Source organism: Hyla sarda, chromosome 8 (genome assembly GCF_029499605.1).
Source record: "Hyla sarda isolate aHylSar1 chromosome 8, aHylSar1.hap1, whole genome shotgun sequence".
NCBI lineage: Eukaryota > Metazoa > Chordata > Amphibia > Anura > Hylidae > Hyla > Hyla sarda.
In genome coordinates, this window is record NC_079196.1 from 8,924,654 (window position 1) to 8,938,332 (window position 13,679).

The window sequence follows — 13,679 nt, forward strand, 5'->3', positions numbered from 1 at the left end:
ACTGTAACAAACCTCCTCCTCATGTAATTTTCTTTACTACTGGGGTGACACACTGTAACAAACCTCCTCCTTATGTAATCTCCTTACTACTGGGGTGACACACTGTAACAAACCTTCTCCTCATGTAATCTCCTTAGTACTAAGGTGACACACTGTAACAAACCTCCTCCTCATGTAATCTCCTTACTACTGGGGTGACACACTATAACAAACCTCCTCCTCATGTAATCTCCTTACTACTGAGGTGACACACTGTAACAAACATTCTCCTCATGTAATCTCCTCCCTACTGGGGTGACACACTGTAACAAACCCCCTACTCATGTAATCTCCTTACTACTGGGGTGACACACTGTAACAAACCTCCTCCTCATGTAATCTCCTTACTACTGGGGTGATACACTGTAACAAACCTCCTCCTCATGTAATCTCCTTACTACTAAGGTGACACACAGCAGAGTTCTAGGGTGCGTCGTGCATTTTCGTGAAGGAGCATACAGCAGCCGTGCTGTCTCCTCTACCCCGCCATCAGGACCAGCACTATGGGGGAGATTTAGAGGGAAAGTTGCCCAGTTGCCCATAGCAACCAATCAGATCGCTTCTTTCACTTTGCAGAGGCCTTGTTAAAAATGAAAGAATCGATCTGATTGGTTGCTAGGGGCAACTGGGAAGCTTTTCCTCTGGACGGGTAATGATATATATTTAGTAATTATTACGGTGTATGTGACAGTGCTGCGCTCCTTCTGGGCTCCCCGGGGCCACGGCTCAGACTGTTTGGGCCAATGTGGCTTCTGCGCGACCAATGGACATGAGGACTTGTCGTGGATGGTCATCAGGGAGCAGAGGCGTCGCGTGGGAGGTGCAGGGGGGGGGGCGGCTGCACCGGGCGCAACATCTGGGGGGGGCGCATTCGCACTCGCAGCTCTCTGCCCCTGCCTGGCTCACTCACTCTCTCTGCAGTGCTGGCTGTGCGAATCCGATCCGAGCTGCCGGGTCGCCGCCCACTGTGGAGGCAGTGGCGGACTCCAGGGGGGGGGGGGGGGGCAACGGGGCAATTGCCCCCAATCCCCCCCACCCCCCCCCCCCCCCAAGATTGTTGCCCCTCTTCCTGAACTATCGCATGGTGGAGCGGGAGCTGTCGGCTGTCCCGCTCCACCACCCCTTTCTTACACCCGTCACCTTACTATCACACGCCGCGGCTGCTCCATTCCTGCAGTCAGTGAGAGCCAATCATGGCAGGCCAGCGCGATGACATCACATCATCGCGTCGGCGCCCGGAGATCACGTCCCCGCGGCTCTCACTGACTGCAGGAATGGAGCAGCCGCAGCGTGGGAGAAAGGGGAGGGGGGAGCAAATTATAAGTGAGAGGGGCAAATGATGAGTAAGGGGCACATGTCAGGGGGGCATTATATGTGGGGGCACATGACAGGACCCCCCCCTGTCATGTGCCACTCATATATAATACCCCATGTCCTGTGCCCCTCACATATAATGCCCCCCCTGACATGTGCCCTTCACATATAATGCCCCCCTGTCCTGCCCCCTCAGGGGGCATTATATGTGAGGGGCACATGTCAGGGGGGGGGCATTATATGTGAGGGGCACATGTCAGGGGGGGCATTATATGTGAGGGGCACAGGACATGGGGCATTATATGTGAGGGGCACATGTCAGGGGGGGCATTATATGTGAGGGGCACAGGACATGGGGCATTATATGTGAGGGGCACATGTCAGGGGGGGCATTATATGTGAGGGGCACAGGACATGGGGCATTATATGTGAGGGGCACATGTCAGGGGGGGCATTATATGTGAGGGGCACAGGACATGGGGCATTATATGTGAGGGGCACATGTCAGGGGGGGCATTATATGTGAGGGGCACAGGACATGGGGCATTATATGTGAGGGGCCCCCTGTCATGTGCCCATATAATGCCCCCCCTGACATTTGCCGCTTACTTATAATACCCCCTGTCATGTGCCTTGGATCATCTCCAGGGTTCGGTTCCATTTTGATGTTTAGTTCTTGATATTTTTGGTCGTTTCCGATGGTTGTGAGACGACATATAATGGCGCGGCCCGTGCTCGGTTACTACATTTGTAGATTTGTATTCATAGACCGGCTGACAATGTGGAGAATGTGTAATGTTCGCACTCAATAAAGTGTTTGACAATAAACTTGTATTTAGATGCATTTTACTTTAATTACATCAGTATTTTCATAACAAACAATACATGTGCTTAGGGGGTAAGGGGTTAACTAATCTAGTGGAAGAGACTCGAGCGCTAAAATCCACCGGTTAGGGGGCCCAAATGACTTGCCTTGCCCCGGGTGCTGACAACCCGCGCTACGCCACTGTCAGGGAGGACTTTCTCTTAGGTCACTCATACATGCCCATAACCTGTGCAGAACCTGGCACTGCCCCCCGGTGCCCCTACCTGGAGGAAACCTATTTCCATGTCTTTTGGCAGTGCCCCTTTGCACATGGTCTATTGGATGGAACCAGAACTGAGAGACTCTGTGCCCACGAACTGCCTGTCATACCATTCGGTGCTTTATGGTCTGTTCCCTGGGGTCCGCAAACTGTTCCGAACACTGGAGCCGGCGCTGGGAGCTCGTGACGCCATAGCCCCGCCCCCTCATGATGTCAAGTCTATGGGAGGGGGCGTGACAGCCATAATCACAACATTAGAGTGTTTTTTTATTTTTATTTATTTTTTACTTATTTTAGTTCTCCCAAAAAACATCAAACACAAAATGCCTGGTCCCTGTAGGTCCTGAGTCCTGTCCGGACTATGTAGCGAGTAAAGGAGCGGTAGGTACTCACTTCATAGACCGATTGAGCAACTGATTGTGCTAATGCCCCCCATTAACCCTTCAGATGCCACGATCAGTACTGATCACTAGTGATGAGCGGCAGGGGCCATATTCGAATTTAGATGGCGGCTTGAGCTCCTCTTACCAGCTCCATGGCGGGTTTCTGCGATCTTCTCCTCTGCCTTCTGACAGACCATAAAAGAAGATCGCCGATATTACTGATCAGTATATGCAACCAAAAGATTGCCATAAATAGTTTTTATAGTGCAAATAAGCCCCTCCCCAATTAAAAATACCGCCTCCTCTTCACTCATTTTACATATGAAAAAATTTATCAAAAATAAAGAAAATAAAGAAAATAAACATATTTGTATCACTGCACAGTCGTATCCCGTACGGTAAATAATGTAAACGTAAGGAAAAGCAACACATTCCAGAAAAAAAGGAGTAAAAAAAGATCAAAAATATACACAATAATTGTACAGATAAAAAACTACAGATCACCGCGCAAAAAATAATCCTCATACAGTTCTAGGGGTCAGAATGGGAAAATTATAAACATATTTATTTTGTTTAAAAAGTTTTTTTTTACAGTACAATAACAGTAAAGTGTGTAAGTATGGATATTGACCCGAAAAATAACGTCAGCTTTACCATAAAGTGCTCTGCGGAAAAACAACCCCCCCCTCCCCCCCAAAGTAGCAATAATGTAATAATGTGGTTTTCTTTTCAATTTCCTGCCACGAATGATGATGTTCTTGTTGTGCTGTAGATTTTTATACTAAATGAAAGACGTCATTACATTATGTGGATGGAAAAATAAAAGAGTTCTGTTGCCTATGATCAATGTTTACAAATACTATTTTTATTATTATTATTATTAATATTATTTATTTATTTCAGTAAAAAAAAGAAAAAAAAAATCAGCCATTACTTTGTGTTTATTAATTCATCCAAAATGCAAAACCTAAATGACATTAATGTTTGTTTCTATGGTGAGAAATGTTTACGTCTTCCTCGCACTTTTTTATGTGAATTCTTTAGTAAATAGATACATGACGGAATAGTAAGTCAGGGCCAGCGCAGAGGATTGGCTACGTGGGTCAATTTGTGCGCACATTTGCTGCTGGAAATACTGGATGTCTCGTGTGGAATTACGTGTGGCAAATCCGCCAAATTAGCGCCATATGTGACCGCATATGGCGGAAATTCCGCCGGATTAACATATCCTTAGAGTATTCAAGCTTCATTGACTTCAATGGGATTCTGCTGTGGAATTAAAGGGGTACTCCGGCCCTAAGATGTCTGACCGCGGGGGACCCCCGCAATCTTGCATTCGGCACCCACCTCTTTGAGCTGCACGCCGCACTGCCAGCTCACAAACTGCTGGGTGCCGACCACGCGGCCAGAGTATAGTGATGTCACGTCTCCGCCCCTGTATGACATCACAATCCTTTGGATAGGGGATAAGATGTCTTAGGGCCAGAGTACCCCTTTAAGCAAAACATAAAACTTCAGAAAGCAGAATGCCCGCCATGGAAATTCTGCTGTCTGAATGGGACTGTGGAATCCCCAGCATATGAACATGTTGACTTTCGGCAGATTATTTTTAGCGGTGGATCAAATCCTACGCCACCAAAATTCGTCATTGTAAATGAGTCAGCGGAATACCCTTTCACACCAATATTGGCCACGTTCAGACAAAACTATTTCCATGCGGAGTTCTGCAGAAAAATTCCTCCGGGGAATTCTGCCAAAATATACATTTACTTCAATGGGATTCTGCGGTTCCATTCGCACAGCGAAATTTCCACAGCGGCAATTCCGCCATGGAAATTCCGCATTCAGAATTGCGGGCGAAATCCCATCAAACTCAATGGGGCCGGACTTTCAGCAGAATTTTTTGTTTACAGAACACAGAATTTCGTGGCAATTCCGCTGCAAGTTTGGCGTAATTCCGGGGGAATTCCCCAATTCCGTTCAGCAAACTTTACTGAACGAAATTTGTGCGGAGTTGCAAAATTGCGCCACGTGAAGATAGCCTTAGGCCGGATTCACACGGCAGAATTTTTGCACTGAATTCTGCATTAATTTATAACCAATACACTTCGGTCGCGTTCACACGGCGGAATGTCCGCACAGAAAATCTCCGTGCGGACATTCTGTACAGTGCTAGGACCGCACGGAATGTGCCGTCTCCTAGATGGCCATGCATTCCGTGTGGACTCCGCACAAAGAATGAATGTGTTGCAGAATTCAGCGCAGAAATTCTGCCGCGTGAACCCAGCTTCTCTGTGGATAGATACGGAATTCCGCACCTTTCTGCATCAATGCTGAATTAATGCAGAATTTCTGCATGAATTCTGCATGACGTCTCAGAGCACAGAACTGGTGCTTTTCATTCATTTTTTTTTTCAAATTTTCTGCGGAATCCGCGCAAAATCTGCACGAAATTCTCATTTATTTTACAGAGAAAAAATAATTCCCGTACACTTCAATGGGCTTCCGTTCCTGAATTCCGCAAAACTATAGGACAAGACCTATATTTCTGCAGAATGCGGACTTTTCGCAGCGTAACGTCCCTAGCAAAAATTCGGCGCTGTGAATGGGACTGCGGAATCCCATTGAAGTGAAAGGGGTGCTCCGGTGAAAACCTTTTTTCTTTTAAATCAACTGGTGGCAGAAAGTTAAACATATTTGTAAATTACTTCTATTAAAAAATCTTAATCCTTCCAGTACTTATTAGCTGCTGAATGCTACAGAGGAAATTCCTTTCTTTTTGGAACACTGATGACATCACGAGCACAGTGCTCTCTGCTGACATCTCTGTCCATTTTAGTAGCAGATGTATGCTAAGGGCAGCATGGCGGCTCAGTGGTTAGCACTGCTGCCTTGCAGTGCTGGGGCCTTGGGTTCAAATCCCACTAAGGACAACAATAAATAAAGCATTATTATTGTTATTATAATAACGTCAGCAGAGAGCACTGTGCTCGTGATGTCATCAGAGAGCATTCCAAAAAGAAAATAATTTCCTCTGTAGTATTCAGCAGCTAATAAGTACAGGAAGGATTAAGATTTTTTAATAGAAGTAATTTACAAATATGTTTAACTTTCTGCCACCAGTTGATTTAAAAGAAAAAAGGTTTTCACCGGAGTACCCCTTTAAAGGGGTACTCTGGTGAAAAAATTTTTTTTTAAATCAACTGGTGCCAGAAAGTTAAACATATTTGTAAATGACTTCTATATAAAAATCGTAATCTTTCCAGTACTTATTAGCTGCTCTATGCTCCACAGAAAGTTGTGTAGTTCTTTCCAGTCTGACCACAGTGCTCTCTGCTGACACCTCTGTCCGTGTCAGGAACTGTCCAGAGCAGGAGAGGTTTGCTATGGGGATTTGCTTGTACTCAACTGACGCCAAAAAGTTAAACAGATTTGTAAATTACTTCTGTTTAAAAATCTTAATCCTTCCAGTGCTTATCAGCTGCTGTATGCTCCACAGGAAGTTGTGTAATTCTTTCCAGTCTGACCACAGTGCTCTCTGCTGCCACCTCTGTCCTCTGTGTTTGTACATACATATATATGCATACACAAAATATAAATAAATATGGCTAGGTCAGTGTTTCCCAACCAGTGTGCCTCCAGCTGTTGCAAAACTACAACTCCCAGCATGCCCGGACAGCCGTTGGCTGTCCGGGCATGCTGGGAGTTGTAGTTTTGCAACAGCTGGAGGCACCCTGCTTGTAAAACTATGTCCATCTAGTAGATCCTCAATTGGGTACTCTGGAGGAAAAGAAGTGTTCTCAAACTAATTGGTATCAGAAAGGTCTACAGATTCACAAATTGCTTCTATTTAAAATTCTTAATCCTTCCAGCACTTATCAGCTGCTGTATGCTCCAGAGGAAGTTGTAAAATTATTTCCAGTCTGACCACAGTGCTCTCTGCTGACACCTCTGTCCGTGTCAGGAACTGTCCAGAGTAGGAGAGGTTTGCTATGGGGATTTGCTTGTACTCAACTGATGCCAAAAAGTTAAACAGATTTGTAAATTACTTCTGTTTAAAAATCTTAATCCTTCCTGTGGAGTATACAGCAGCTGATAAGTACTGAAAGGATTAAGATTTTTAAACAGAAGTAATTTACAAATCTGTTTAACTTTTTGGCGTCAGTTGAGTACAAGCAAATCCCCATAGCAAACCTCTCCTGCTCTGGACAGTTCCTGACACGGACAGAGGTGGCAGCAGAGAGCACTGTGGTCAGACTGGAAAGAACTACACAACTTCCTGTGGAGTATACGGAAGCTGATAAGTACTGGAAGTTGTGTAATTCTTTCCAGTCTGACCACAGTGCTCTCTGCTGACACCTCTGTCCGTGTCAGGAACTGTCCAGAGGAGGAGCAAATCCCCATAACAAACTTCTCCTGCTCTGGACAGTTCCTGACATGGACAGAGGTGTCAGCAGAGAGCACTGTGGTCAGACTGGAAAGAACTACACAACTTCCTGTGGAGCATACAGCAGCTGATAAGTACTGGAAGGATTAAGAGTTTTAAATAGAAGGAATTTACAAATCTGTTAAAGTTAATTTAAAAAATAGTTTTTCCCCGGAGTACCCCTTTAATATGGCTCATGCAGGATTTCCATGCGGACATTGTGGTGTGTGAACATGACTCTAGGGGCGATGTCTGCGGGGGTGACATTTAGGCGCGGCGTCTCCTCTTTACCCTGGGACGTCACTTTTCCCTCCGTCCCCACGGGAAGTTCGTACCTTTAATTACGGATTTGGGGAGGTGGGTGGAATCGCTCCATCAAGGCTTCTCTCTTATTTTAATCCATCTACAGTTGTTTCTCTTTGTTCCTTAAGATTAAGAAGAGATGGCGTCCGGCCAAACACGCTTGCTTCATCGCCTCCGGCCAAAGAAACCACAATTCTCCACCAGCACGCCCGCAGCCCTCGTTAATTAACTCATCACATGCTGGCCCGGCCGCCCCACCTTCCTACACATGGGGTATATTGCTTCCCTCACAATGTCAATATTGGTTTTTGGCAGCGGGGACTATGTGAAAACACCGCGCACAAGTCATCATGGGGACCCCCGGAAAGTGCAATAAGCAGCTGCTCCATTGTTACGCGGCGGCCTCAGCGCTCATTCACCGCCGGAGCAGAAATGGTACGGCGCCGAATATTGGACGAGGCACTTTATTCCTATTATTACTTGTCGCACAATAGTCGCCGCCGCCGCATTGATGTCGCAACGAACTATTCATTTTGTATGGGAGCAATAGGTATAACAGGAACACAGAACAGCGCCCCTAGTGGTCGTATTGGAAGTGAAGATCCTGCGCGCAGAATTCCTGTTCACTCGTCTCATGAAAAGTTTTGGGGATTTTCGAATATGCAAAAGATGGAAAAAGGATGCGGGAAACTAGGGAAACAACAGCTTAAAGGGGTACTCCGATGGAAAACATTTTGTTTTTAAATCAACTGGTGCCAGAAAGTTAAACAGATTTGTAAATGACTTCTATTAAAAAAAATCTTTACCCTTCCAGTACTTATTAGCAGCTGTGTGCTACAGAGGCAATTCTTTTCTTTTTGAATTTCTTTTTTTCATCTTGTCCACAGTGCTCTCTGCTGACACCTGATGCCCGTATTAGGAACTGTCCAGAGCAGGAGAAAATCCTCATAGCAAACCTATGCTGCTCTGGACAGTTCCTGACATGGACAGAGGTGTCAGCAGAGAGCACTGTGAACAAGACATAAAAGAAAGAAAAAAAAAAAAAAGAATTTCCTCTGTAGCATACAGCGGCTAATAAGTACTGAAAGGATTAAGATTTTTAAATAGAAGTCATTTACAAATCTGTTTATCTTTCTGGCACCAGTTCATTTAAAAAAATAAAAAATACGTTTTCCACCGGAGTACCTCTTTAATGGTTACTGTCACTTTAAGTTTTTTTTTAACATATACTCAGTTTTTAGGAGGCCTGTTGTAAAACTCTTTGTAGTCTCTTTTTGGGACAGTGCTCTCCAAACTGTGGACCTCTAGAAGTTGCAAAACTACAACTCCCAGCATGCCCGGACAGCCGTTGGCTGTCCGGGCATGCTGGGAGTTGTAGTTCTGCAAAAGCTAAAGGCACCCTGCTTGGCAAACACTGATCTAGATGCAGAGCAGTGGTTACCAAGGTAGTCCAGGCATACTGGGAGTTGTAGTTTTGCAACAGCTGGAGGCACCCTGCTTGGAAAACACTGGCCTAGATGCAGAGCAGCCGTTTCCTAGGTTGTCTCAGCATGCTGGGAGTTGTAGTTTTGCAACAGCTGGAGGCACCCTGCTTTTGAAACACTGGTCTAGATGCAGGACAGTAGTTTTCAGGGTTGTCCAGGCATGCTGGGACTTGTGATATTGCAACAGCTGGAGGCACACTGCTTATAAAACACTGGTCGAGATGCAGAGCATTGGTTTCCAAGGTTGTCTGGGCATGCTGGGAGTTGTAGTTTTGCAACAGCTGGAGACACACTGCTTGTAAAACACTGGTCTAGATGCAGGGCAGTCATTTCCAAGGTTGTCCGGGTATGCTGGGAGTTGTAGATTTGCAACAGCTGGAGAGCTGCACTTTGGACACCCTTGATATAGAGCCTTAGTGTATGGTCAGCATCTTTCCGGACATGCTGGGAGTTGTAGTTTTGCATGAGCTGGAGGATAACAGCTTGAACGCCCTTGATATAAGGCCACAGTATAGAGCCAACGGGCATGCTGGGAGTTGTAGTTTTGCAACATCTGGTCCACAGTTTGGAAACCACTGAGTATAAACAATTGTAACAAACCATCAGCTGTGACAAGTATTAGGTCAGGTTTCCTCCACCTCCATTCACTGACCAAAAGCAGAGCTCTTGAAAAGGATCTGTAAAAATACAAAGCCTATAAAATAAAAGCTACAGAACTTTATTTCTTTATTTCTTTAGTCTGACAAGAGGTGGACGATCCCTTTAAGTGGATCTTTTCTCACCGTCCTCCATCCCTCCTCCTGTCACATCCAATCAGTCCCGGATTGTACAATGGAGAGTCCAGGAGAGCGGCCGATACAAGGGGCGAAGCGTCTCCCCCAAACAGGGCCGGTCCTGGCGGCTCGGAGGAGGGAATGGCACAGTTCTTGTGGGAGCCATTCAGTGCGGGGTCAGAGGTCAGAGTCAAGTCACAGAAGGTTGTCCCCGCATCCCGGACGACAATTTCACGCCCTGAATTCGTTCTCTGTCCAGTTCAGGGAAGCGAAACAAACGCCGCAGTTTTCCACTCTGATTAGCAGCGTCAATAGGACGTCCAGCCCGAAATCCTTCTTGTTTCCTAATGTGTTTCCCCAAAAATAGATGCCAAGCCTTAATGAGCTGAATGTCGGAAGTGTCCACAATATGTCCCCCCCGAGGACTGACAGGAGCCCGAAACACACGAGAGACGTGTATCCAAGCTTACCATGTGCGATACTGTATCCGAGCCTACCATGTGCGATACTGTATCCGAGCCTACCATGTGCGATACTGTATCCGAGCCTACCATGTGCGATACTGTATCCGAGCCTACCATGTGCGATACTGTATCTGAGCCTACCATGTGCGATACTGTATCTGAGCCTACCATGTGCGATACTGTATCTGAGCCTACCATGTGTGATACTGTATCTGAGCCTACCATGTGTGATACTGTCTGCTGAGCCTCTGTATCTAATCCTATCATGTGTGATACTGTCTGCTGAGCCACTGTATCTAATCCTATCATGTGTGATACTGTCTGCTGAGCCTCTGTATCTAATCCTATCATGTGTGATACTGTATCTGAGCCTACCATGTGCGATACTGTATCTGAGCCTACCATGTGCGATACTGTATCTGAGCCTACCATGTGTGATACTGTCTGCTGAGCCTCTGTATCTAATCCTATCATGTGTGATACTGTCTGCTGAGCCACTGTATCTAATCCTATCGTGTGTGATACTGTCTGCTGAGCCACTGTATCTAATCCTACCAAGTATGATACTGTCTACTGAGCCACTGTATCTAATCCTACCATGTGTGATACTGTCTGCTGAGCCGCTGTATCCGAGCCTACCATGTGTGATACTGTCTGCTGAGCCACTGTATCTAATCCTACCATGTGTGATACTGTCTGCTGAGCCACTGTACACGAGCCTACCATGTGTGATACTGTCTGCTGAGCCACTGTATCTAATCCTACCATGTGTGATACTGTCTGCTGAGCCACTGTATCTAATCCTACCATGTGTGATACTGTCTGCTGAGCCACTGTATCTGAGCCTATCATGTGTGATACTGTCTGCTGAGCCACTGTATCTGAGCCTACCATGTGTGATACTGTCTGCTGAGCCACTGTATCTGAGCCTACCATGTGTGATACTGTCTGCTGAGCCACTGTATCTGAGCCTACCATGTGTGATACTGTGAGCTGAGCCACTGTATCTAATCCTACCATGTGTGATACTGTCTGCTGAGCCACTGTATCTGAGCCTACCATGTACTGTATCCGAGCCTAACATGTGTGAAACTTTCTGCTGAGCCACTGTATCCGAGCCTAACATGTGTGATACTGTCTGCTGAGCCACTGTATCTGAGCCTACCATGTGTGATACTGTCTGCTGTGCCACTGTATCTGAGCCTACCATGTGTGATACTGTCTGCTGTGCCACTGTATCTGAGCCTACCATGTGTGATACTGTCTTCTGAGCCACTGTATCTGAGCCTACCATGTGTGATACTGTCTGCTATGCCACTGTATCTGAGCCTACCATGTGTGATACTGTCTGCTGAGCCATGGTATCTAAGCCAATATTATCTGATATTAATTTCTGATCTGCTGTATCTAAACATATCGTTTGTGATACTGTATGCCGAGCTGCTGTATCTAAGCCTATCTTGTGTGATACTTAATGTTAAGTCAGACTAAATCTAAACCTACCATGCATGATACTGTTATTTTGGAGTTTATGCTCCAGTCACATCCAGAGCTGCATTTACAATTCTGCACACCTCCCTTTAGCTCTCGGGTTTGCTGGGATGTAAATAAGTATTATTACTGTAACTACTGCAAAGACCAATGTCCCCTCCCCCACAAGGATCAGGAATTGGTTATAGGAGCAGGACCGAGACCAGACATTGTGCTAATATTTGGACAATTACACATGCGGCGATACCTAATATGATGATTTGTATTGTTTACATGTAAAATAGGAAACGGGGGTGATTTGAACTTTTAACATGGAAGGGGTTAATGTGTGTTTTTTACACCTTATTGTTCCTTAAAGGGGACTTTTAGGAGGAATCAGATCTGTGATCTGCGATCATTTGGTAGAGGCTGGTGCAGTCAGACTCCATCAAATGAAGAGCTGTGGACTGGCTCCCCACTAGACCACCAGGGATGGTTTAAAGTTCCCTTTAGACGCTGCTGTCACCTTTGACTACGGCGATCTAAAAGGTTAATAGCCGCTCTTGGTGATTGCTGCATGCCGGCTATTACTGGTGGCCCCCATCTACTGAAAACAGCTGGGGGCCACTAGGTATGTTGCGGGCTCGAGTCAGGAGCCCACCCCATACAGTCTGAGCGGCACCATGAAGGAACAGGTCCGTCATGGATCCCGAATGGGTCAAAAATCTGCCGCCCCTGTGAACGTGCCGCCCGAGTCCAGTGGATCAGCGGGACCCATATAGTGCCGCCCCTGTGAACGTGCCGTCCGAGTCCAGTGGATCAGCGGGACCCATATAGTGCCGGCCCTGTGAACGTGCCGCCCGAGTCCAGTGGATCAGCGGGACCCATATAGTGCCGCCCCTGTGAACGTGCCGCCCGAGTCCAGTGGATCAGCGGGACCCATATAGTGCCGCCCCTGTGAACGTGCCGCCCGAGTCCAGTGGATCAGCGGGACCCATATAGTGCCGCCCCTGTGAACGTGCCGTCCGAGTCCAGTGGATCAGCGGGACCCATATAGTGCCGGCCCTGTGAACGTGCCGCCCGAGTCCAGTGGATCAGCGGGACCCATATAGTGCCGCCCCTGTGAACGTGCCGTCCGAGTCCAGTGGATCAGCGGGACCCATATAGTGCCGGCCCTGTGAACGTGCCGCCCGAGTCCAGTGGATCAGCGGGACCCATATAGTGCCGCCCCTGTGAACGTGCCGCCCGAGTCCAGTGGCTCAGTGGGACCCATATAGTGTCGCCCCTGTGAACGTGCCGCCCGAGTCCAGTGGATCAGCGGGACCCATATAGTGCTGCCCCTGTGAACGTGCCGCCAGAGTCCAGTGGATCAGCGGGACCCATATAGTGCCGCCCCTGTGAATGTGCCGCCAGAGTCCAGTGGATCAGCGGGACCCATAAAGTGTCGCCCCTGTGAACGTGCCGCCCGAGTCCAGTGGATCAGCGGGACCCATATAGTGCCGCCCCTGTGAACATGCCGCCCGAGTCCAGTGGATCAGCGGGACCCATACAGTGCCGCCCCTGTGAACGTGCCGCCCGAGTCCAGTGGATCAGCGGGACCCATAAAGTGTCGCCCCTGTGAACGTGCCGCCCGGGTCCAGGGGATCAGGGGGACCCATATAGTGCCGCCCCTGTGAACGTGTCGCCCGAGTCCAGTGGATCAGCGGGACCCATATAGTGCCGGCCCTGTGAACGTGCCGCCTGAGTCCAGTGGATCAGCGGGACCCATATAGTGCCGCCCCTGTGAACATGCCGCCCCAGTCCAGTGGATCAGCGGGACCCATATAGTGCCGCCCCTGTGAACGTGCCGCCAGAGTCCAGTGGATCAGCGGGACCCATTTAGTGCCGCCCCTGTGAACGTGCCTCCCGAGTCCAGTGGATCAGCGGGACCCATATAGT

At 47.6% G+C, this 13,679-nt stretch overlaps 1 protein-coding gene across 1 annotated transcript in view; it reads left to right on the forward strand.

The window, feature by feature from the left end:
- Positions 1-627: 627 nt before the first annotated feature.
- Positions 628-13,679, forward strand: part of LOC130284412 (uncharacterized) — a 47,321-nt gene continuing 34,269 nt past the window's right edge. Inside the window, exon 1 of the mRNA XM_056534733.1 lies at positions 628-688. The gene's annotated coding sequence lies outside the window, so the exon portion shown is untranslated. The remainder of the gene's footprint in view (positions 689-13,679) is intronic.